Source organism: Halichoerus grypus, chromosome X, assembly GCF_964656455.1.
Source record: "Halichoerus grypus chromosome X, mHalGry1.hap1.1, whole genome shotgun sequence".
Lineage (NCBI taxonomy): Eukaryota > Metazoa > Chordata > Mammalia > Carnivora > Phocidae > Halichoerus > Halichoerus grypus.
This window is the reverse complement of record NC_135727.1, coordinates 29,657,962-29,683,525: the sequence shown is the minus strand read 5'-3', so window position 1 is coordinate 29,683,525 and position 25,564 is coordinate 29,657,962. Positions and strand designations below refer to the sequence as shown.

At 43.8% G+C, this 25,564-nt stretch overlaps 1 long non-coding RNA gene across 1 annotated transcript in view; it reads left to right on the top strand.

The window, feature by feature from the left end:
* The window catches only part of LOC118551515 (uncharacterized), a 67,190-nt gene that overhangs the window by 5,890 nt on the left and 35,736 nt on the right, over nucleotides 1-25,564 (top strand). Inside the window, exons 3-6 of the long non-coding RNA XR_013444581.1 lie at nucleotides 6,992-7,124; nucleotides 11,389-11,506; nucleotides 13,263-13,325; nucleotides 13,597-13,681. This is a non-coding gene — a long non-coding RNA (uncharacterized LOC118551515). The remainder of the gene's footprint in view (nucleotides 1-6,991; nucleotides 7,125-11,388; nucleotides 11,507-13,262; nucleotides 13,326-13,596; nucleotides 13,682-25,564) is intronic.

Below are 25,564 nucleotides of genomic sequence, written 5' to 3'. Positions count from 1 at the left end.
AGTTTTTAAAACTTGTAGTTTCTTGTCATTTATTGTATCATTTTAAATAGATATTCAGGATTGTACCTAATTTTGCACTTTAAAAAAAAACTTACTTAACCCAAATGGTATAAGCTTCGGGCCCCACAAAAGCTGGATCTGCCACTGCCTGTGTACTAAATATTGATGGTCACTGGGAGTGTTTCATGTTACAGATAAGGGCACTGGCTTGCCCAAGCCAGCATAGATAGTGGGAGAGCCAGGATCCAACCCTGAGTCTGTCTGGCTTCAGGGCTTTTTTTCCCCTCACTTTCCAAAACTGTCTTCTTTCAGATGAAAATGTACAGTAATCAACCCAAATTATAGTAATAATGATAATCTACTGGCCTCTTTAGGGCCATATTTATAGTTGCCACTGAGGGTCCATCGCATTAACCCTAAAGCAGCCGTGCTCTTCCTTTGCTCTTACCAGTCCTGCTTTTCTGGCAACACTACTACCTTTTTCAGCTTCTTTTGTTGATGTCAAATGTGGTTGTCAGCACCTGGACTGCCATGGTACCTTTTTCTTCAAGAAGGGTAGACCCCAGGGCATATACCTGGATCATTGCCAGTTTTTCCCTCACTTCTCAGCTTGGAGGAGAACAGGGACCTCCAGGTCACAGCCTTTCCACATTCCAGTATGAGATTTTAGCCTGCAGATCTCAGTAGGGCAGGCGGAGGCTGAAATAAGCATTTTGAGGGCCTGTGAAAAAATGTGAGACAGGGCTCGCCTTCTCAAGTTAGAGCTTACTTTGACTCCAAGCAAGCTTAGGGAAACCATTTTGCAGGTGTCTTCTCAATCCTAGAGACTGAGCCTGTACTTGACTCCTTCCTCCCCACTCTCCGTACTCACTCTGAACAATAGTTCAGCTCTCCACCATAAAGGAGATGCTTTTCCAGGGTGCCTGCGTGGCTCAGATGGTTAAGCATCTGCCTTCGGCTCAGGTCATGATCTCAGGGTCCTGGGATCGAGCCCCGTGTGAGCCTCCCTGCTCAGCTGGGAGTCTGCTTCTCTCTCCTCACTTCTGCTCTCTCTCTCTCTCTCTCTCAAATAAATAAAATCTTAAAAAAAAAAAAAAAAAAGGAGATGCCCTTTCCTCAAACAATCAGTCCAGGCCTGACTTCAGCTCCAAGGCTCTGCTTTCCAGGACACCAAGTACCTGAAGGTGTTGTCTGTCATTGTCCACTTTGTGCTACAAACTCAATTTTAAAAACTGGATCCCAAGTCTCACCAGCTGACAGACCTCACTTGGCAGATGCAGTGGTTATCCTCACCTCTGTGTTTTTATGACATAGCACAGATCTCCAGTCTTCAAAACTGCCGTCAATTTATAAAAGGCCATGGCAGTGGAGGACAACACATGCTAAAACAGATCCCTGAGCCAGGCAGCCGGCCAGTCTCCAAAAGCGCAAGAGGAAGCGCATGAGAGCAGTTTGCCTGGGGGAAAACTGCTTTGTTTGCTTTGGGGCATCCCCCCGCAAGGACAGCTTTATTTTCATATGCAACATAGTTGTGCCCCACGCACAAGTCTTCCTAACTGCCAGGCCTGGTATTTTGACCTGCCTCTCCTCCCTCTTCAATCACGTGTGTTCCGATTCTGATCTGATCACCCTGAGCTAACTCATTGAGGTGTTCTGCAATCTTTGAACAGTCCTTCAGCCAGCTCCTGTGGTGTCTGCTGAATCCCCTTCATGTTTTAAATTTCGGGGCCTGACCAGTCAGTGATATTCCAGAGTCTGCCCAGCCCCTGTTGTGATTTTATACATCCATCATATTTTATTGAGGTCTAGCAGGCCTGGCATTTGTCAGGGGACAGTTTTAGGCTATTTCCCAGGTGATCCAGTAATATAAGGAGCCATCGTTCGCCAAAGCTCCGCCAAACATAATTATGCCATCTAAACAAATAAGCACCTCTAGTTCATTCATATCACCAAATGCTTTTTCCATCAAACTCTTGAAGGTGTCTCTGGCTCCAAAGACGTGTGGAGCAGCCTTTCAAATAGGTAAAACCTAACAGAGCAGATGCAAGCTGTCTTGTTTGGCCCAGTCAGACGTAGGGATTCAATAATAGCACTTCTCAAACATAGTGCTGGAAATCACTGATTCCCTACCATGCAGGCTAGAGGTTAATCTGGACACAGAAAACTCTGTAAGGTGGAGAAAAATAATAGAACATCAATACCCCTGTCCCGTCCCCCATCTCCTTGCTGTCTTGAGTCTGCTCTCTTCTATCATGAACTTTCCTTCTTCCCCTTTCCATATTTGTTTATCCAGCTAAACAGTAGTTCTTAACCCTGACTGCCTATTATAATCTGTGGAGTTTGTTATAAAACATGTATCCTTGAACCCCACCCTCCCCTAGAGATCCTAACATTTTCTTTTAAGATTTTATTTATTTATTTGAGAGAGAAAGCGAGAATGAGAGAGAGCACACAATCAGGGGGGAGGGGCAGAAGAGGGAGGGAGAAGCAAACTCCCTGCTGAGCAAGGAGCCCAATATGGGACTCCATCCCAGGACCCTGGCATCATGACTTGAGCCGAAGGCAGACGCTCAACCGACTGATCCACCCAGGTGCCCAAGATCCTAACATTTTCTAAATACCTATTCTATGCTAGGCCCTATGTCCTGCCCTAGGAGTAGAGGCAATTTATTTGTTTGTTTGTTTGTTTAGTAAATTCTGCCCCCAACATGGGGCTTAGGAGTAGAGGCAATTTAGTCATGGTCCCTGCCGCCACATAGTTCATGGTCAAGGGGCAGAGACAAATACATTAAAAAGTATAATTCACAGAATAAATATGGTATAACTGCATGTTTTTTTCTTAATCTCGCTTGTTTCTCATAAAACTGTGCCAGTATTAGTAAGGTAAACATAGATTAGTTCAACAATTTCTAGTATATAGGAGGAGGCGGCTTTCTTGGGTTCTTGGGTGACAAGTTAAGAATTTAAAAAAATAGTAAAATGTGAATGTCCATAGAAAAATTTTTTAAGTAATAAAAATTTATTGAGAATTCCTGAGATGGTGGTTATCACCTCCCCACCTGGAGGGAGGAACCAACACTGTAGGAAATCACTTAGAAATCACACTGTCCCAACACCTCTGGCCAACACAGGGAGGAGCAAAATCATTCCCCCCAAAACTGGTCAGGCTTTGTTCATTCAAGAAGGCTTGGGAGGACAGATGCAGGAGGGACCATCACATGATGCTGGGGGTGGGATGGGGGTGTGCTTGGACCCCAAGCTGGCTCTTCAAAAACCAGAGGAGAAACAGATCCACTTCTTCTCCGGGAGTGGAGTTCCTGGTCACCAGGCTCATTTCTTCCCTTTGATGAGGCTGTCACTGCCCCGGGCAAAACTTTCATCCCGTAGGTTCAGGACAAGGTTGTCAGCAGTGAGATAGATAAGATTCTGTGATGTGGCAATCATCTTGGAGATTTTCCGGGCTGTCTGGATCTTGCACAGTTTGATATAGCCAGGGTTCTTGCTCAGGGCTTCTCCAAGGTGAGCAGGTTAGGGTTAAGGGTTCACACAAGGCCCGTCACAAACCCTGGCCCCATCCTTACTACTCCAGCCCTTCTCTAGGCTGTCAGATCAGATGGCTCATACCTAGTCCCACTTTGGTCCCTTCCTGTCCATAGAAATTTTATTTGTAATAGCCAAAAACTGGAAATAGCCCAGATGTCCTTCAATGAATGAATGGTTACACAAACTGGTATATCCATACCTTGGAATACTACTTAGCAAGAAAAAGGAACAAACTCTTGACACCTGTGACAACCTGGATGAATCTCTAGATAGTTATTCTGAGTGAAAAAGGCTAATCTCAAAAGGTTACATCTTGTGTGATTCCACTTACATAACATTTTTGAAATGACAGAATTATAGTGATGGAAGGATGTTCAGTGGTTGAAGAATTGGAGAGGGAGGTAGGTAAGTGTGGCTATGAAAGTGCAACATGGGGGAGCCTGGGTGGCTCAATGGGTTAAGCATCTGACTCTTGATTTCAGCTTAGGTCATGATCTCAGGGTCGTGGGATCGAGCCCCACATTGGACTCCACGCTCAGCGCGGAGTTTGCTTGTCCCTCTCCGTCTGCTCCTACCCCACTCATGCGCTCGCTCTCTCTCTCTTTCTCTCTCGCTCTAAAATAAATAAATAAAATCTTAAAAAAAAAGTGCAACATGAGGGATCCTTGTTGTGATGAAAATGTTCTAGATCTTGATTGTGGTGGTGGTTATGCAAGCCTATACATCTGATAGAATTATATAGAGCTAAACACCCACCCACACACAACACCCAGACAAAATGAGTTCATGTATAACTGGTGAAATCTGAATAAGCACTGAGGATTGTACCAATGTCAATTTCTTGGTTTTGATATTGCACTATAGTTGTATAAGATGCTAACATTGGGGGCTACTGAGGAAACAGTGCATGGGACTTCCCTATACATTTCTTGCAACCTTTGTTGAATGTATAATTATTTCAAAAAAATAATAGGACAAGTTACTAACCAGAAGCCAAAAGGTTTAAAAAGGTTAAACACATTTACAAATGCAAAACTATAAATGGCTACATTAGGAGAAGCTGGGAATATAGTTACTCTTTGATGTTATGAGGAAGACAAATAGTCCTTCTCAGGGAATATTACATTTAAAAAATAGAAAGTTTCATTGTTTTGTTCCCAATTAAAAAAGAATGTTTCTTGTGGAAAATTTAGAACAGGTGGCTCAAAAAAGGTCATTAATAATCCTATCATTTTGAGATAAACATTTTTTTCAACATTTAAGGTAAATCTTTTCAGTCTTTTTCTATGCATAAAATTAAAACAAAAATTTTCACAATCAACAATAGATTTTTCCTGTCTTTAAAGAGTCTTGCATTAATAGGACTTTAATGTACATACAATATTCTATCATATGGATAAAGAATGAATTATTTACCTAGCCCTCTATTTTGGATATTTAGATTGTTTCAGTATTATAAATAATGCTGCAATACACATCATTGCACTTGCATCTTTGTATGTATCTCTGATTACTTCCTTAGTATAAATTCTTAGGAGTAAAATTACAGGTCAAAGATTATGTGACTTTTTAAAGCTTTTTCTACGTTTGGCTAAAAAGCCTGCCAGAAAGGTTGTATGAATGTTCCATCTTGGTTTTTTCTTTCCTTTTTTTTTTTTTTAAAGACTTTATTTATTTATTTATTTATTTGAGAGAGAGAGAGAGGCGCGTGCGTGCGTGCGGGCACACACACACACACGCACGCACACACACGCAAGCAGGGGAGGGGCAGAGGGAGAAGCAGACTCCCCTGCTGAACAAGGAGCCTGCCATGGGACTTGATCCCAGGACCCTGAGATCATGACCTGAGCCAAAGGCAGACGCTTAACCAACTGAGCCACCCAGGTGCCCCATCTCTGTTTTTTCCGGAGTGTGTTCTTTGTTGATAATGTTAGCAACTGGGGAGTAGGCTGGATAAATCCACTGTGGCAATTTTTCTTTTTTTATAAAGTATTTTTTAAAAGATTTTATTTATTGGAAAGAGAGTGCATGTGCACCAAGTGTGTGAGCAGGGGGAGGGGGAGGGGCAGAGGGAGAGAGAGAGGGAGAGAAGTAGACTCTGTGCAGTGCATGGAGTCTGACGCGGGGTTCAATCTCACGACCCTGAGATCACCACCTGAGCCGAAATCAAGAGTTGGACGCTTAACTGACTGAGCCACCCAGGCACCCCAGTGGCAGTTTTTCTGTTCCTTAATACAGTGCTATAGGATCTAGCCCAGTGCTGGGTTCACACTAGGCCCCTAAGAAATTTGCTGATTTAATATTCATCATAATACATTCCTTGAAACTCTTATGTGGGGCATGTGGGAAACAAAATCATCAAAATATTAGTGTGCCTGAACCCTGAATTATATCACTGACATCTAGTAAAGAGTATGGCCTTGAGGGAATAGACAGGTACATTTTGTTTTTTGTTTTTTCTTCAAGATTTTATTTATTCATTTGAGAGAGAGAGAGCACAAGAGAGGGGAGCGGGAGAGGGAGGAGCAGACTCCCTGCTGAGCAGGGAGCCCGATGCGGGACTTGATCCCGGGACTCCAGGATCATGACCTGAGCCGAAGGCAGTCGCTTAACCAACTGAGCCACCCAGGCTTCATTTGACAGAGAGACAGCGAGAAGAGGGAACACAAGCAGGGGGAGTGGGAGAGGGAGAAACAGGCTTCCTGCAGAGCAGGGAGCCCGATGTGGGGGCTCAATCCCAGGACGCTGGGATCATGACCTGAGCCAAAGGCAGACGCTTAACAACTGAGCCACCCAGGTGCCCTAGAGAGGTACATTTTGACTGGGAGGAAGGACTTGGGAGAGGCTTTAAAGTGGAAAGTGTGAAGATAAAGGAAACCTTATTTAAAATGGAGTCAGCGGGTGCTTGGGTGGCTCAGTCGGTTAAGCTTTCCACTCTTGATTTCAGCTCAGGTCCTGATCTCAGGGTTGTGAGATTAAACCCTGCGTCGGGCTCCGTGCTCAGTGGGGAGTCTCCTTGAGATTCTCTCCCTCTCCCTCTGCCCCTACCACCATGCGTGCTCACTCTCGCTCTCAAATAAATAAAAAAATAAATCTTTTAAAAAAATTTAAAAATTGAGTCAGGAAGCCCTGAAGGGGGAGCTCTCACGTGTTACCACTTGCTTGTAAGAAGCATATTTCACATTGCCCAAGAGGAAGCAGCTTACCTTATAATGCCCCAGCAGGAGGAAGAATTTCTCCTGGCCCAGCAACAATCCAGCCAGTAAGAACTCAGCAAAACAGCCCCTCCCAGCTTCTTCCTTTCCCCTCCTAAAAGGAAGCCCCTCTCCTCTGTGTTCGGAACTTGCCTGTGGTTCACTGTAGTTTTCCTGTCTTGAGTTGCAATTCCTCTCCATTACCTAATGAAGTTATTTTGCTGGTAAAATAACTGGCTCTTTTGCTTTTTAAGGTCACCATGTAATGTTGGGACCCAAAGGAGATGAACCCCTGAGGAACTAATGACCCCCAGAACCGTGTGAAGTACCCACAGTTAGTGCCTTGTGCTCTCTGCTTCTGTGAGTTATCTTCTTGCTTTTAGTTCGGTAAGTCTCCTCTCGGATCTGAGCTCCCTCCTTCTGGTTGAGCTCTCCGACTTTATTTGGGATCTGATTAATTTTTTTTTTTTTTGTGAAAATGTTGTCCTTCCTGGTGAGTACTCTTCTGTTTCCTGAACCTCTGGTTTTGAGTAATGGGTTCTCAATCTGCTAAATTCTCTCAGGAGGGTCCTCCTTCTGGGACCCCAGCCAGTTTTATGTTTAAAAACTATGGTTCCTCCTCATGTGCATTTTTAATTGGACCAACTTAACAAAAAATAACTTAGGACTCCAATGGCTGTTATGGGGAACTTTTGGTCTTCTCAAACTTGCTTTTCTTAGAACGAAATGAGAAGCTCTAAAATAAAATGAACTGAATGGGATACCTATTTCAATTAATATCTTGAAGCTTCCAAGAGTATCCAAGACTCTAAAATCATCTCTTTACAAAATACTATTTTAAATTAACCAAGGTGAACAAACAATTGAAAGAATGCAAAAAACCCTTTTCAGGCCTTTTTCTTCCTCCCCTGTCCTCTTTGTCTTCGTCCCCACATCTTTTATACCCTCTGCTTCCTCATTCTGGTTCTCTCAGTGAACTTCCCTTTTTTTCTGAACCTTTCCCCTCTCCCTTCTCTGAACCCATTAGAACCTGCCCCTTTAAAGTTAGACTCTTAAGAGGATCCTGATGCTAAGCTCCTAATTTCCCATGTCCCCTGGACTAAGGCTGAACTATGAGTCATAGTCAAAGATTTTCCTGGAGTTATTGAAGATCCTCATAGATTTGCCCAGGATTTTAACAGTCGTTCAGACCTGCCAACCAGTTTCCTCAGATTTGTATCAACTAGTTGACATGCTTATTGAAGGCCAGGCCCAGCACTGGTTGAAAACAGCTAATTGGGATGATCCTGAAAAATCTTTAGAACTTTATTTTTTTTTTAAGATTTTATTTATTTGTCAGAGAGAGAGTGCGAGCGCACAAGCAGGGGGGCAGCAGGCAAAGAGAGAAGCAGGCTTCCCGCTGAGCAAGGAGCCTGATGCGGGACTCGATCCCAGGACCCTGGGATCATGACCTGAGCCGAAGGCAGACGCTTAACTGACTAAGCCACGCAGGTGTCCCATCTTTAGAACTTTAAATGAGAGACCAACCCCATGCCTTTTTATATGATCAGGCTGGGCAGTTGCCAGACAACTTCACCTCGCAGTCCCTAGGGCTTTCCCAAGACCTGTTGATTGGAACAAGACTGAAGCTTGCACTCAGAAACCCAGTGAACCTGTACACGACTATTACAGTCACCTCTGAATTGTTTTTAAGGAAAATTCTGGCCTCCCTCTGGATGTTAAATCCACTCAGGTACCCTTCAATTCTGTGTTCATTAAAGGGCTGAACTGGGATTTTTCCCTTGTAGTTAAAAGGACTAGGATGGAATGGGAAACTGTCCACTTCAGATTCAGTTAATTTAGCAAAGTGGTCTACCCACATCCCAGAGAATTCGGCTACAAGGAAGACCACTAAAATCTTTAATTTTCAACTCCAACAAGTGGAGGCCCCTAAAACAAAACCAGCCCCCTCCTGGTCTCTGCCATTATTGCAAAAACCATTATGGAAGAAAGATTGTTCCAAACGCGAGCATTCTAGGTGCCTTCAGCCCTCCAACCAGCCTTTCCAGTGCCCTCCGAACTCCCAACTACAGGACTACGAAGAGCTACAGGGGCTTTTCCCAGTCCTTCCTCTTTACCAGCTTGGAGAAAAAACTCTCCAGATTGGGGATGAATCTCTTTGTGTCCTTATCGACACCGGAGCTACACTTTTGGTGCATGACCCTACTGTTATTAAACAGCCCCTGCTCAAAGTACTGAAATGGTTCAAGTAGTGGGGGTCTCTAATAAACCTCAACAGGTTCCTACTTTAAACCAATTCCTTCTTGTTTCCTTTAAGAGATACCTATTCTTTTCTTCTTAGTTCCTCTGCCCCTATTCATTTTTTGGGCTGAGATTTCTTAGAAAAATAGCATTGGAATTTTTTTTCTCCTGAAAGGGGGAGATAATTCTAGAATTTGATAGCAACAACCAAAATTGCCAACTAGGTGAATCAGATGACCTTCAACATCTTTTATTTGTTCCATCAGATTTTTCGCTGTGATTGATTTCTCTGTGGATAAGGTCAGTCAATTACCTCTTTGCCTTTTGGGGAAGAAAAGCAGTGTACCTGGACAGTAATGCTCCAGAGTTTTGCTGAAAGTCCTTCCTACTTCTCCCAAAACTTAAAAGTGGATTTAGAAGATAGAAAGTTACCTGGAAGTTCTGCTTTATTAATACTTAGGCGACTTGCTTCTCTGATCCCCTTCTCAGGTGTCTTTGCAGGGACAGCATCCAGCCATTAAGCCTGTTAGCCTTAAAGGGACACAGAGTTTCCACGGAGAGACTGCAGTTTGCTCAGACTCTGGTTTGATATTTGCGGCACTTGAGTTCAGAACAAAGGCTACACTTAGATCCAAATAGGCTTCATGGCATCCTGAACTTCCCCCAACTAAGCCAATTATAAGGTTTTCTTAGGCTAGCTGGCTACTGTGCAAAACTGGATTCCAAACTCTTCGGCTGTAATCTTAACCCTGCCACCATTCTTCCTTCTCTGTGGACAATACTCTTCATGACTGTCTGACTCCCCATGATGGCTTATAGAAAACTCCTTTGGATAAAGCAGACTTTTTGGTGGTTTATCAGTAGTTCTTATTTAAAAGGCGAAAATGGTAAATATTATGTTGGGTATGGTATTACAATTGTTTTTGAAGTCATTAAGGCAGCACCTTTGCCCTCAGCTATTGTGGCCCAACAGGCTGAATTATATGTTCTTGCTTGGACCCGTGTTTTAGCCAAGGGCAAAACTGCAAATATCTATACTGATGGTAGGTGGGCCTTTGGAGTAGCTCATGACTTCGGAATGCTATAGAAACAGTGAGGCTTCCTCACTTCTAGTGGGGACAAAATTAAAAATGGCCTTTATGGGGGCGCCTGGGTGGCTCAGTCGTTAAGCGTCTGCCTTCGGCTCAGATCACTGTCCCAGGGTCCTGGGATCGAGCCCCGCATCAGGCTCCCTGCTTGGCGGGAAGCCCGCTTCCCCCCTCCCACTCCCCCTGCTTGTGTTCCCTCTCTCGCTGTCTCTGTCTCTGTCAAAAAATAAATAAAAATAAAAAATAAAAATGGCCTTTATGTTCAGGAATTACTAGATGCCATACTCTTGCCAGATGCTTTGGCCAGTATCAAGGTCCCTGCGCATTCCAAACTGGATTCCTTGGAGGCCAGAGAAAACCACCTAGTTGATATTTCCACAATGAATGCTGTTCTCAAAGGAACCAACAGCCAAGCCTCTGTCATGGTCCAAAGGGATGTTCCCCTCCCCAAATGATAATCTAGAAAAAATGATAGTGATGCCCAACAATCAGCCACAGAAAAGGAAAAACAATATTGAAAACCTAATGACTGTTGGTTTGATTAAAAAAAAGAAAACTCTGGGCTGGGCCAAATAATAATCCAGTGCTGCCAGAGACTCTAAAATTCCCATTACTGACTACTGTACATGTATCCAGTCATTAGTCTGCTGATAAAATGAAAACCTTTGAGCCAATACTGGTGGGTAAATGTAAATAAGACCACAGAGTGCCTACTTTGCTTGCCCCACCTGCCTTTAAATATAATTCGGGAAAACCTGTCTGCACTGCTCCTGGACACTTTAAGTTGCCCAGTGGATCAAAGTTTGGCAGATGGATTTTATTCACCTTCCTCCATCTCAGGCATATAAATATGTCTTGGTAATGGTTTGTATGTTTTCTCACTGGACTGCTATTTTTGTGGCTAAAATCCTACTGGAAAAAATCATGCCTACCTGGGGAATCCCCCTCAAACTTCATAGTGACCAGGGAACTTGCTTCAGCAAGTTTGTGCTGTTTGGCTATTGTTACAACACTTCCACTGTGCTTACTACCCTTAATCCTCAGGGCAAGTCAAACACACTGATGGCATTGTCAAGCAAAATTTGTAGAGGCCCTTCAAATACTCCGGCCAAAAGCACTGCCATTAGTTTTCCTACATCTTAGATCTACCTCTTTGGAACCTATAAACTCTCACCCTTTGAGATAATCACAGGATGGCCAATGTACTTGGCTTCTGCTTCTTTCGATCCACAAATGGTAAAAAGAGATATGCTTAAATATTGCAAAGGCCTAATTGCTTCTGTTGACAATAACCATGCTTTAGTAGAACAATCTTTCCACAGTGTGTTCCTGGGAGATAAAGATCTTAAGCATCATACCTTGCAGTCCAGAGATTTCATCTATTGGAAAAGACATCTACAAAAAGACTCTCTTCAACCCTGTTGGAAAGGCCCCTATCAGGTACTGTTAACTAACCCTTGTGCGGCCAAACTTCTTGGATGACTCTTGGATCCATATGTCACATCTTTTTTTTTTTAAGATTTAATTTTTTAATCTCTCCACCCAACGTGGGGCTCGAACTCACAACCCCGAGATCAAGAGTTGCACACTCCTCCGACTGAGCCAGCCAGGTATTCCCCCCATGTGTCACCTCTACAGAAAGCACCAAACCCTGATTAGATCTGCACACCAACTGAGTACCTGGAAATAAAGATTTCTAGGAATTGAAGCAGACGACAGCTGAAGGAGACAGATTTCCCAAGATGACTGGACCAGACCTGTATACCTTTTTCTTGCTGTTACTTCTTACCTTATTTCATCCCTTTCTTTCATGGTCTAATCTATTGCAAAAGGGGAACCTTTCTGACCGTTGGATCTGACACCAGAAACAGATTTGTTCTTCCCTATTTATTATTTGTTCCCCTGCATCCAAGGGAAATACAAATGAGCTAAATCCTCTTTGAAAGGCTTTTTTAAAAAAATATTTTTATTTATTTGAGAGAGAGTGTGTGCAAAAGTGAGCGAGCAGGGAGGGGCAGAGGGGGAGGGAAGAAGAATCTGAAGCAGACTCCACACTGAGTGTGGAGCCCGACTCGGGGCTCGATCCCATGACAGCAAGATCATGACCTGAGCCAAAACTAAGAGTCTGACACTCGACTGACTGAGCCACACAGGTGCCCCTGCAAGCCTTTTAGAAAAGACCCCTTTAGCCTTGCAGAAGTTCTGCTCATCTTATTCTGTATGATCACTTTTTAAAAGATTGTATTTTTAAGTAATCTCTCACCCAATATGGGGTTCGAACTTACAATGCTGAGATCAGGAGTTGCAAGCTCTACTGACTGAGCCAGCCAGGTACCTCCTCTGTATAATTATTTTTTTTAAGTAGGCTCCATGCCTAGCATGGAGCCCAACGCAGGGCTTGAACTCATGACCCTGAGATCAAGACCTGAGCTGAGAGCAAGAGTCGGACGCTTAACTGACTGAGCCACCCAGGCGCCCCTTTATAATCATTTTTAAGCTTTATACCTGTTGCCTCTCAAACCTTCATAGAAACAACGTGCCTGATAGGGTGATGCTAGCTCAGCACCTTGAGATGATCTTCAACGTTTATCTCAGATGGGAAATGCCTGACTGTTCTCCCTCCTACCATTCCCTGTTACTCAAATGTGACCTCAGCGGTTTCCAGTCTATGCACTTTCCCTCTGATGTGGGACATGACAACCAGGAAAGGTCCTTTCTGACACCAAGGGCACGAAACCACTAAATATGAAAACAACAACAACAACAACAACCCAACACAACCCTGACTTTTGATTAGCAATTCTTTTGAAAAAAGACTTTGATCGAAAGGGGGAGATGTGAAAATAAAGGAAACCTCATTTAAAATGGGGTCAGGAAGCCCTGAAGGGGGAGCTCTCATGCATTACCACCTGCTGTAAGAAGCATATCTCACAATTCCAAGTAGGAAGCAGCTTGCTTTCCCTACCCCAGCCTGAGGGAGGAAGAATTTCTCCTTGCCCAGCAACAGCCCAGCCAGTGAGAACTCAATGAAACAGCCCCTCCCAGCTTCCTCTTTTCCCCGGTGAAAGCAAGCCCCTCTGTTCTCTAGGTTTACCTGTGGTTTACCATAGTCTGCTTGTCCTGAATTGCAATTCCTCTGCTCTTCCTGAACAAACTCATTTTGCTGGTAAAATAACTGGCTCTTTTGTTTTTTAAGGTCAACAGAAGCAGAAACCACCTGAGGTTTCTGGGAACAGACTGACAGAGTCTGAAAAACGAGGTTTGCTGGGAAGGGAGGTGGTGTCTGGGGCATTAAGGGTAATTGTTGGGGTGGGAGAGAGCAAAACTCTCGCCAGTTTACCCTGTTCCCACTACCCCACTCCTTTAAGCACTCAGGATGTTAATTCGCCTGGCGGTCTTTATGTAAAACATTAGTGTGCAAACTTCTCCCAGCAGAAATCTGGGCATAATTATACTGAATTGTGCTTTTATTTTTTATTGGGGGGGGTACGAGTTTCATCTAAGTTTCCCCCTTTGTGTCCTCCATGCAGTATTACTAGTCAAGTGGGACCAGTGGCCAGAGGTCTGCGCTTCTGCTTCCCCTCATTGCTGCTCCATCCACCCTGTGCCTGAAATGTAAGTAGGGTGGGTAACACCCACACAGGCCCCAGGGCTCTCTAGGAGGAGCCCATCATGGTTTTAGAAAAGAACAGGCATGGCTGCCTCGATTTAATTACCAGATGTGATTAAATAATAAAAATATGTGAGCATTCAAATTATACCAGACTCTTCTTGGGTGACTTTATGTCATCTCATTTAATCTTTCTAACAACCTGGTAAGATAGAGCCTTATTATCCCCATTTTACAGTTGAGGACATAGACTTAATTAACTTACCTGGGCTTGTATGTTGCAGATCTTGGATTTGAAATTGGATTTGAAATCTCATCCATCTGATTCCAGACAGCTGCTCCTAACCACTGTCTGATTTAAAGCACACAGGGCGATGTGCTCTTCCTGAATCCATTTCCTTCATTGCACGTCTTATTTTCTTAGATTCTACCCTTTGAGATTCAATCCTTTGGATCATGAAGGCTTTTCCTACCCTAAGATCCCTTTTTTCAAGGTATCTATCCAAAGGAGCAGCAATGGCTTAAGCACATTAGATAACATTTGAGTGGAGGAAAATTGGTTATTAGCTAAGTTCCCCAAACAAAGGACACAGACAGTTGTTTCCTCGAGGTAATCAGTTTTGGCAAATCAGGGACACAAAGGTCCAAAGAAGAATAGACAAGATCAAGTATGAATGTTATATCGGTATCCTCAGACATTTGCTACTGCTTAGGAAGCCAACCCTTTGGGGCCTACGCTACTGTTTTTGCATTCCAGATGACTTACTATCACGTAAGGTAAAGAGTACATTTTCTCAGAGGCCCCCGGCTTCACCTTTTGAAGCCTTCCTTGCCTACTTCAAAGTTCCCTTTATTTCTCAAGATTACAGGAAGATTCAGTCAGGTTCATATATCCTGAGGGAGTTTTTCCCCCAGCAGGCTGAGATAGCGTGCTGTCACAGGTCCTTTGATATTCTGCTTTCGGTGTACATTTTAATAGGTACTTGTTCAGATTCATCAACAATCTGTATGATGTAACAGTATGTTATCGAGTGCATATTATATTCCAGACTGTGTACTAAGCACTTTCCATGCATGATCTCATGAAAGCCTCATGAGTCTGAGAACAAACTCTATCCCAGAAAGGCCAACTTGTTTGAAGTCACAAAGATAGTAGCAGAATGAGGGTTTAGGCTGAGTCTGACTTCAGAGTCTCATAACCATGCCTGGTGGTAGCTATAGTTAGAAAATAATAATTGAGCTAAATAGAGAAACAGGGGCTCAGATAAAAGGTGGTAGGGTATTTACTGACCAACAACGTGGTCTGTGCTAACATTTTACTGGTTCCTGTAGGGATAACGATCAATGAAATGGCACATTTATAATAATTAATCAAATAATAATAAATAACAATTATTGTTAGTATTTTATTCCTTGTAGCAGTAGCTAACACCTCCCTTATTCAATGAACAAATATTGAGTGCTTCCTATATGTCAAAGATTAGGCAAGATTCTGGGGATACAAAAGTAAGCAAAAAGTACATGTTTCTTACTTTCTTATGCTTTTTAGTTTAGTAGCAGAAACAGATATCAAACAATCACTCTGATGACTATGTAATTACAAAGATAAAAGATCAGAAGAGAAAGAACATGGTTCTCAGTGGGCAAATAAGAAAAGAATGTGAAATAGATGGTGGGTTGGGATCAGGAAAGGCTTCCCTGAAGAGAAGTAAAGGTGTAAGGGTGAGTTGGAATGAAGTAGGTGAGGGGTGGGTGGGAGTTGAGCTGAAAGGCACATCTCAGGGAGAGGAACGGCATTAGCATATGCCTTAAGGATTTGGTCTCTATGCTAAGAACACTTAAGTCACTGGAAGGTTTTAAACAAAGGCCTGCTGCGAGCCGATTTACATTTTAGTAAGATCACAGGAGTTGCTGCAGGGATAATGGATGGGAGGGGAGGGAAAGTGGAGGTTGGGACCAGTTAGCAATAGTCCAGGCTAGAGATGATGACTTAGACCAGGGTCGTGGCAGTGGAGATGGAAATGTATTTGGGAGGTGACGGATTTCTTGGAGGTGGTGCTGATAGGACTTGGTGATAGATTCAATAAGGAGGTGTGGGATGGGGGAGGGCGGTGATGCCCTTTAATCTTCACAGCTACCCTATGAGCGAGATGTTACTATCCCTTCTTTTACGAAGAAGGAAACAACTTCTCATGGCCTTCAGCATAAACACCATAGGCTTCCTAGGACCCTCGGGACATTCTCTCAGCCAGGCTCTATTGACTTACATATCCTGGTCTCTGCCATTATCCCCCCTAGTTCTCTGTGCTCTAGCTACAGTTGCCTTTTAGTTATTTGCTCTGCCAAGCTCTTCTTAGTCTTGAAGCCTTTTCATATGCTGTTCACTTGACCCGAAATGTTTTTTTCCTTTTCTTTGCCTGGCTCAGCTTTCCTTGGGGAAACCTCTGACCTATCAGACTGGGTTATGCCTTTCAGTTATCTGCTCTCCTAACACTCTGTACTTTTGCACTGATTACACTTGTATCTAGTTTTTTGTGTGATTATTTTTGGACAGTCCCTCCTACAAAACTGTAAGCTCCGGAGAAGAGATCTTGTCTGTCTTGTTTATCTCCCTATTGCCAATGACTAGCATAGGGCTTAACATAGAGTAAGGTGTTACATACATGTTTGTTGAATGAATGACTGAAGCTTATACAGTCTAAGCTAACTTGCCTACTGTTAAACCGTAAGTGACTGGTCCAAGACTTGGACTCAAGTCTACCCAACAGGAGAGCCCAAGCCCTAACCACTATGTAAGACTGTCCCTGTTCATGTTTGCAACTGAAATGTCAAAGCCATTACAGCAGTTGCTAAAGAAGTAATAATCCATTTTCTTTTTCCTCCTCTGCCCTCCTTTCTTCTTCCTTCATTCCTTCCTCTTTCCCTCCCTTCTTACCTTCCCACCTCCCTCCCTCCTTCCCTGCCTGCTTGCTTGCCTCCCAGTGTTTTTCTTTTATAAGATTTGGAAAGACTGTAAGAAGTCATCTTGTCCAACCTGCGCATTTTACAAATGATGAAACTGGAGCTAGACCAAATTGCCTGCCCAAAGGCCATAGTTATTGGCAGGCTCAATAGATATCTTTATCTTTTATGGTGGGCATCATTCTAGCAAAATCAATGGAGATCTAATTTATTTCAATCTTGTTTACCCAATATCCGTTTGTTATAACCAGGTTAGTCTCATCACTGACGTGGGCACATGTTTTGCTCATTTTTACTTCAGTAGCATGATCCATACTGGTCCCTTTGTTTGGGACTTAGTTTTTCTTTCTAACCTATTTTTTCATCCTTCAAGCCCCAGCTCCGTTCTTATCCCTTCCATGCAGACTTTCTGGCTCACTGTAGTCATACAGTAGTCTATATCACTCATTTGGCCTCTAATCATACAGTAATGTGTATTTTCTTTTAAATGTTCTTAGGTGTGTTTTTTCTTCTTTGCAGACTGCCCTCACCCCAAGCTTCTCAAGGGCAGGAACCATATCACATTGTTTGCCTCTTTTATAATCCTTTTGATCCCTAGAAAAGTACTCTACACATAGGAGACACTCAAAGAATAATTCTTGAATGAATGAATGAATGAATGATGTAAGCAAGAAAAAATGAAATGGTAAACTCTGCCATCTTGTGGCTATCAGTCTTCAGTGTTGCCATTTTCACTGTTTTTCGTGTTGAAATTAGAAAAACGGCACATGGTAATAAACAAAGGTGATGGTGGTGAGGTGGGAAAGGTTTCTTTTCCTTTTGCTCAATGTACCAACAGCATGGTTACTGAAATATAAGAGAAAACAGAGGGAAACTAAAAACCAAACTAACCATGTACTTAAGGACTGAGGAATATTGATCGCATTTCCTCAGGTACAATTCCTGCTTTGAAAGGGACAAGTAAAAGAAATTGTCTCAACATGTCCAAAAGAGCTCTGATCAGATGACCAACCTACTCATTGAGGGGAATCTATTAATAGACCTTTTGTGAGCATTATCTGGTGAAGAGAATCTCTGCCTTTGAGTTACTGGCCCTAAGATCCAGTCTTCGTTTTGCTGAACAACCTTGTGCAGATCAAACAACCTCTCTTGTCTCAGTTTTCTTACCTGTTAATTTACTGCCCAGTTTACTTCCAGGGCTGTTGTAAGACTGTGAAACCACAGGCACGAAAATTCTTAGAAACGTTTTTAAAATGTGATACATACGTTTAACATTTTCATAAAAGAAAAAGAATGTTTCTACTTCCCATTTGTACAGCACCTAAATGTTCCCAAAGGGCCTGTAAGGCCATCGCCTATTTTTAGTCTCATGGCAACTCTAGGAGATAGGCAGGCAGGTATTATTACCCTCAATTTACAGATGAAGCTTGGAGATTCATATTCAGAGTTAATGAACCTACATTGAGGACCTGCTACATGTCAGGCCGACTGATAGATACTTGCACATGTTAGAGAAGTTAAGTTAGTTGCCCAAGATCACCTGGCTGCTAAGTGGTAGTGTCTGTAATCTGATCCAGGTCATTTGGCTTTGGAAGCCCGTGCTCAAATGCCACTATATTTAGGTCAGTCAAATTCCTCTCCTGGGGCCATTGCATTTCTCTCTCTTTTGTAGAACAAAATATTTTGTTACCTGTTAAAAATATTTAAGATCTGAAGAGCAGACCTGGGTGCAGGTTACAAGCCTGTACTCTGCTTAAGGCAGTGGTTCTTAGCCCTGGTTGTACATTAACATCACTTGGGGAATTAAAAAAAAAAAATTACCCATGTCCTGGGCCCAGAACAGAGTAATTAAATCGGCCTTTGGGGGTGGAGCCCAGGAAAAAGGTTTTTTTTTTTTTCTTTTTTAAAGCTAATTCCAAGGTGTAGCCAGGATTGAGAACCACACTGCTCTAGCAGAAAGGTCAGCAACCCAACATTCTGACAGTCGATCCAACTTTATCAGAGATTGGTCCTGGCAAACATTAAGAGCATTCAATGAGGAAGAGGGAAGAGGAGTAAAGAAACACCTTAGCAATGTAATTTGTTAGGTCTGCTTTTAGTAGTGCAAGCGAACTGAACAGCAGTGACAGAGGTAAATAATTAGAGCTAAAGAAGAACCGGGAAAGAAAAGGACATGGATCTCACTTTGAGGTGAGAGGGATGGCAGACACTTCCTTCTCCAAAAGAGCAGACATTATAACCCCCTTTTCACCCATCCATCCATCCATTCATTCATTCACTCATAAAATATTCACTCATAAAGTATTTACTGAGCATCTGTGGTGTGTGAGGCACTCTTCCAGGTACTGGAGATACAGACTTCAGTCTCACGGAACTTTCATTCTAGTTGTGGGTATAGGGGAATGGTTCTGCTATGGTGGTCTAGTGACCTTGAACATCTCCCCAGAGGCCACATAGCCAAGGCTCAACCACGGTCTGACTCAAGTCTTGGAGGAATGCCCTGTAATCCTCTCTGGAATATGGCAAGATGAGCAATTGCAAGGAGCTGTTACAAAAGACCATCTCTTTTTAATGGGAGGCTGCCACGAGGCAGTTTCTCATCTGCCTCCCTGGTTCTGGTGAGGCATAGGGCTTTCCACCATCATGCACACAACCCCCTTCAGTGTAGGGGCGGCATAAACGGCGTGGCTATAGTTTAGAGTTGGCTCCTCTACAACAGTGTCCCACTGTTATGTCATCTGTCATCCGGCCCCTCCAAGTCAATGTCATCCTGTGGGACTAGGGACATGGGAGTGCTGACACCATGATGATCTTGCTTTGCTGCCTATGTAAGTAATAAGCTGTCCGTATGCATTTGGACTCATTGTCTTTTTGTTGGCTGAATCTATGGAAGTGTGCAGTAAGCCAGCCTAGCAGCTGCCAGTACCCTGCTCTTTAGGGACTGCCTGACCGCTTGATAGTAGTTCCAGACTGTATAATTTGATTGGAAAAACTTAGCAATTGGCAGAACCTTCACGTTGGCTGTTTGGCCAGTAGAGTAAGAGCTAATGTAGTAGGAAAGGCCAAATAGAAGCCTCAGAAACTCCTCACTCCCACCTACCAACATAATAAGTAAATAAAAGTTAAAAACCGTATTGCATCCCAGGGAGAATTGCAGAATTTAGTGCTCTCAGAGACTTATGCAGTGCATTCCCCCATCAGATACCTATGAAATTCACTAGTGTGGCCCCCAAAAAGAAAAACCGATGAATCATGGCAGGTGACAATATGAAGTACCACAAATTTTACTAAGTAGTACCAACTGCTCTGTCAGGTGTGATATCTTCATTCGAGCAGATTAACACAGCCATGTGTATGTGGCTGTCGATCTACCAAATGTGTTATTTTCCACACCCATCAGAAGGCAGATCAGAAAGTTTATGTTCACAGGGTATGGCCATCAGTGCATGTGGTGAATGCTGTAATGTGCCACCCAGGTCGCCTTTCAGCAAGGAGGACATTATTCCTCCAGCTGCTGGGAGCACATCTAGATGGCCTTCAGGTGTCAGCCCTCTTTATGGGATGCCTCAGCTAAAGAAAACTGCTTCACCTAAGTTCATGCCTCCTTCCAAGGGAAGCCCACATCCAATGACTAATAAGTTCAGGGGTATAAAGGCCCAGCCCTTTTAACCCAGTTTGGGGCAACCAGATATTCTAGTTCTAGAGCCTACCATGGAGTTGGCTGAGGCCTTCGTTGGAACTGTATCATGGCTTCATTTCTCCCTCTGCCCAGTGCTTTTTTTTTTTTTTTTAAAGATTTTGTTTATTTATCTGACAGAGAGAGAGGGAACACAAGCAGGAGGAGTGGGAGAGGGAGAAGCAGGCTTCCCGCCGAGCAGGGAGCCCGATGCGGGGCTCGATCCCAGGACCCTGAGATCACGACCCGAGCCGAAGGCAGTTGCTTAAGCGACTGAGCCACCCAGGCACCCCTGCCCAGTGCTTTTCCTCCACCTCTTTTCCACAAGTTTTGATCCCAAAGGCACTCCCTAATAAACATCCTGTGCACCAGTCTCCATCTCGAGGTCTGTTTCGTGGGGAAGCCAGACCCTGTGACATTTGGTGCCAGGAGCGTGTGTGGTGATGGGACTTTGGACCTGGCCCACCCATTACCTGGCTGCCATTGAGAACCCCATACTGGTGGTAGGTGGAGCATGGATATTCCCTGACACAAGGCAGCAGTGCAGTTAAAACTTTCATTGGTGGGAGGGAATAAATTGGCTACTGGGATACATCAAACATTTGAGAAATATGGGGAGAATAGTAATCTTTAAGGGAATGGGATTTGGTGGCTATTCCTAAGTTTGATGGGCACTCTGGAAAAAGATAACAAAAAGCTGAAAGTGATTATCTGGCAATTTAAAGTTCAGTGGGTAAGTCGCAGAACCTTCCTGGTAGCATCTACAGAGGCTTACCTCCTGCAGCAGGATGATAAAGAAAGTGGATGGCTGGGCCCGGGACTTGAATCATAAGAGTAGTCAGTCTCCAAGGGCGGTTAAAATCCCAACTAAGGCAGGTCTGCTATGCCAAGGTCAGGACTCTGGCTGGGAAGGAATGGGACTCTGACATGAGAGAGGGACTTCTAGGCCTAAAAAACCTTGAATTCCCCTCTGAGAAGTGGCCCATTCCTCCCTATTAAGAGCTAGCACACCCTGTTTGTTTGCACACAGTACAGAGGCCTCTCCCTTGCGAGGCAACATGTGCCTATCCCCTGTCCTACTCCTCCTCTCAGACAGTAGGCCAATAACTAGGGTTAAATCACAGTGTCACCCAATGGGGGATGTGCTCGGCCTGCAAAGAGAGGAAAGGGACAACACCCTGATAAAACCGCAGCATCTAGTAAAAATGTCACAGCAGGAGCTGAGACAGTAGGTATGGGCAAGAATTTTCCTTAATCAAGGGAAGTAGAACACAAATTTGGATAAAAGGTCATTTGTAAATATAGGAGTAGTCTCCCAGGATACAGGATTTAACAGCCTGGCAGAGAATCTGAAAGATGGTGCAGACACACTGCTAGGATGGATCATAGCATGGAAAACAGGTTGGCTAAGTTGGGTTGAAATTACCTGAATTTTCATGACAGACAATGGATTAGAAGGCTTAGGGTGGAGTCTGCTGAGTGGATCTGTTATGTGAGGCCAGAAGATGTATTGGAGGATCATTTTGCACAGAGGTGCTCAGGGAACACACTGTTCACCAAGGCCGTGAGGTTTGTGCTGGTAGGAGAGGCACCAGCATGACGAAGAAGTTCATGTGCAGGCCACATGCAGGCCAGAGTGGACAGTAGGTGAAGCAATCACAGAGCTGAGCTCATCATTAGCAGTGAGGATGATGGGGAAACTGAAGGAACAGAGGCCAGGTGACTACGGTCAACTGCCAGACGCTAGGTGGATGCAAGAATCATAATCAGGAGCTAGGTCAGAGTGGCAGCCAAGGGGGCCTGATCTAGAGGGAGTTATGAAGGTTAATAGGATATAGCATCCCTAGGGGCGAGATAGATGGGCAGATGACAGGGACACTGCTCAGTCTGCAAAATCAAAAGCAATCAAAGTTTGATCAGGAGGCTGAAGGTAGTTGCTCCAATTCCAAGTCATGGCCTCTTGCTGAGTTGTCGGACATAAGCCAGTTTTCAGTCTTGGAACCCATGGACTAAACGGGGTGCAAGTCCCTCAGGAGGGAGGACCCTGCAGTAGCACTGTGAGTATGTGTAGTCATGATTTCTTCAGTCCTTGCCCAGAAGGACTCATGGCCATTTACTTGGGTAACTGTGCACTGGAGAAAGGAACTCAAACATTTTGAGAACCATCTGACTGATGGACATGGGGGTACAAAAGGTTATTTCCTCAAGTTGGTGGGGGGAAGGTAATACTCCGTAGTGCAGTTTATACTCCAGAGGATCTTCATGGGATCAGACTGAGGCTAGTCTCCAGCTAAGACCAAATTCTTGCCTACCTTTTCCCCCTGGCCCTATCCTGTTTGACTTAACTCCCTTCTCCTGAGAGCACCTCCCCAGTAAATCATGTGCACAGGAATCATTGTTTCAGGCTTCATTCTGGCAAACCCAACCTGAGACAAACTGTGTCCGTTCATACATGAAACATTCATAACAGTGCACAGTATGATTGTGTCCCGGTACATTTAACCATTCTCCAAGTGGTGGACATTTGGGATTTATCTAGTCTTTTTCTATTACAAACAATGCTTCAGTGAATGTCCTTGCATCTGACTCTTTATGTCCCATATGTCCTCAAACCTTTTTATATAACTTGCCATCAGAAAAATTCATCTGGGATTCCAGGTAGTCCCAAGAGGGCTATGAATATTAGTTTTGTGGGCTGTGGCTATATCCAAGGAAACTAATTACCTGAGGTAAATCATGAAAGAGTCCGTGACTTCTGGGGCTACACAGAGGTATTTGTGAAAGGGTCACAAATTAGGGAAATGGAAAGGATGAAGGATGGTTGGAGAAATAAGTTGAGATAGAATAGTCCAGATAAGCTTTGAGGAAGTGGTTAAAGTAGCATTTAGGAGTCTTTTCACTAGAGGGAAATTCGAATTTGAGGTGAGGTAGGATTAAATGGCAAACCCAGGTTCGAATGTTCTGGTTAATTAGGAGACTGACGAGATAAGGCAAGGGACTAAAGTGAGGATCTTGAAGTACAGTATTGGAAATTACAGTCAAAATGGCTAAAGTCAACAGGTGTACCTAGGAATGAACTAGTAATGAATATCAATGCCTAAGAATCATTTTTCTTGAACTCATTGCTTGTAGTGCTTTTCTGAAAGAACACCGTGATCCTTCCCAAGCTTATTTTCTTTGTTTTGATCATCATTCCCCCCTCACTTCCTGTCTTCGTTGCCAAGATCCAGGAGGCAAAGATAGGCAAGAGAGCAGGTCATGGACTATAAGTGGACAAGCTGTGTGACTCAAGAGGCCAAACAAAGGTTGGGGCATGGCAACCTTGCTTTGGCTATGCTCCTATACAAACGGGGCACCCGGCCTATTTTTTGTTAAATGTATCCATTAATATGACAAGGTGCATTTTGTGATTGTTCCATTCCATGTGTTCCAATGGCATACTGCTTTTTAAAAAATTGTTTTATTATGTTCAATTAGCAAACATATAGTACATCATTAGTTTTTGATGTAGTGTTCAATGATTCATTAGTTGCATATAACACCCAGTGCTCATCGCCACCCATTATACCACTGTTTTCATTGTGACTTGCATTATAGTTAAACTATTTACTATTCTGAGCTCACAGAGTGGTGGCTTATGGGACACCTCCGACCCATACATATGCTTCATTAAGCTAACACATGTTCACATTTAAAGAAAAATAGTTGCCAGTATTTCAAAAATAGGAGGGTTCATACAAAAATACGGATTCCTGACTTTTGAAAAAACAGAATCTGGCATACAGGGCCTCCATTTCCTCATGACAGTGGGAACTGAGCAGTGGCTACTCTTATTTTTTTTTTAAAGATTTTATTTATTTATTTGTCAGAGAGAGAGCACACACAAACAGGGGAAGGGGCAGGCAGAGCAGGCAGAGGGAGAAGCAGGCTCCCTGCTAGGCAGGGAGCCCGATGCGGAACTCGATCCCAGGACCCCGGGATCACAACCTGAGCCAAAGGCAGACACTTAACCGACTGAGCCACCCAGGCGCTCCGTGAATATGAAGGCTTTTATTAAAATTCTTTATTTGAGAAAGAGAGTGAACATGAGCAGGGGTAAGGGGCAGAGGGAGAGGGAGAAGCAGACTCCCTGCTGAGCAGGGAGCCAGACGTGGGACTTGATCCCAGGACCCTGAGATCATGACCTGAGCCGAAGGCAGATGCTTAACCAACTGAGCCACCCAGGCATCCTGAGCAGCGGCTATTCTTGTTATTAACTTGACATTGAATCTGAAAGTCTGCTACCATTTTTCATGGACCAGGCATTGTTGTTCTTACAGTGACATTCAGAAGAAAGTGAAACGTTTTTCTATATCCAGTTTATATAAAATCTGGGAAAACGGGGTGCCTGGGTAGCTCAGTGGGTTAAGCGTCTGCCTTTGGCTCAGGTCATGATCTCGGGGTCCTGGGATCGAGCCCTGAGGTGGGCTCCCTGCTCAGCGGGGGGCCTGCTTCTCCCTCTCCTTCTGCTGCTCCCCCTGTTTGTGCTCTCTCTCTCTCTGTCAAATAAATAAATAAAATCTTTAAAAAAAACCCTGGGAAAACAATAGCTAGGCTGAGAGGGGAGAAGACTATTGTGATTTAAGAATTAAAGGATGGAGGGGTGCCTCGGTGGCTCAGTCGGTTAAGCGTCCAACTTGGTTTCGGCTTCAGGTCCTGATCTCAGGGTCATGAGATCAAGCCCTGTGTCTGGCTCCAGGATCTGTGCAGAGTCTGCTGGAGAGTCTTTCCCTCTCCCGCTCTGCTCTCCGTTGCCCCCCCCCCCGCAATGTGCATGCACTCGTTCTCTCTCTCTCTCTCAAATAAATAAATAAATAAATAAATAAATAAAATCTTTAAAAAAAAAGGATGGAGGTAGGGTGAAGACTGTTAGGCTAGCTTGGACAAAACTGCTAAGATGGCAGAGGGAGAAGGTAGAGGAGCTAGCCGAGACACTTCTCTTACCAGGCTTTTCATGAGGGAAACCACACCTAGGACATATTGTACTGTTTCTCCGCCTTCCACTGCAATTTTCATCGTCTACACTGTGCCAGGCGCTGGGGATACGGAGGTGAGCATAGGAGATGTAGCCCCTGTTCTCCTAGAGCTCACAGCTGAGTAGGGCAGCCAGACACTAATAAATACTATGAGGGAAGATAAGAGGATGTGAAGGAAACAAACACTGGAGAAATGCTTTTCTAATCTAGGGGATCAGGGCAGTGACACTTAAATT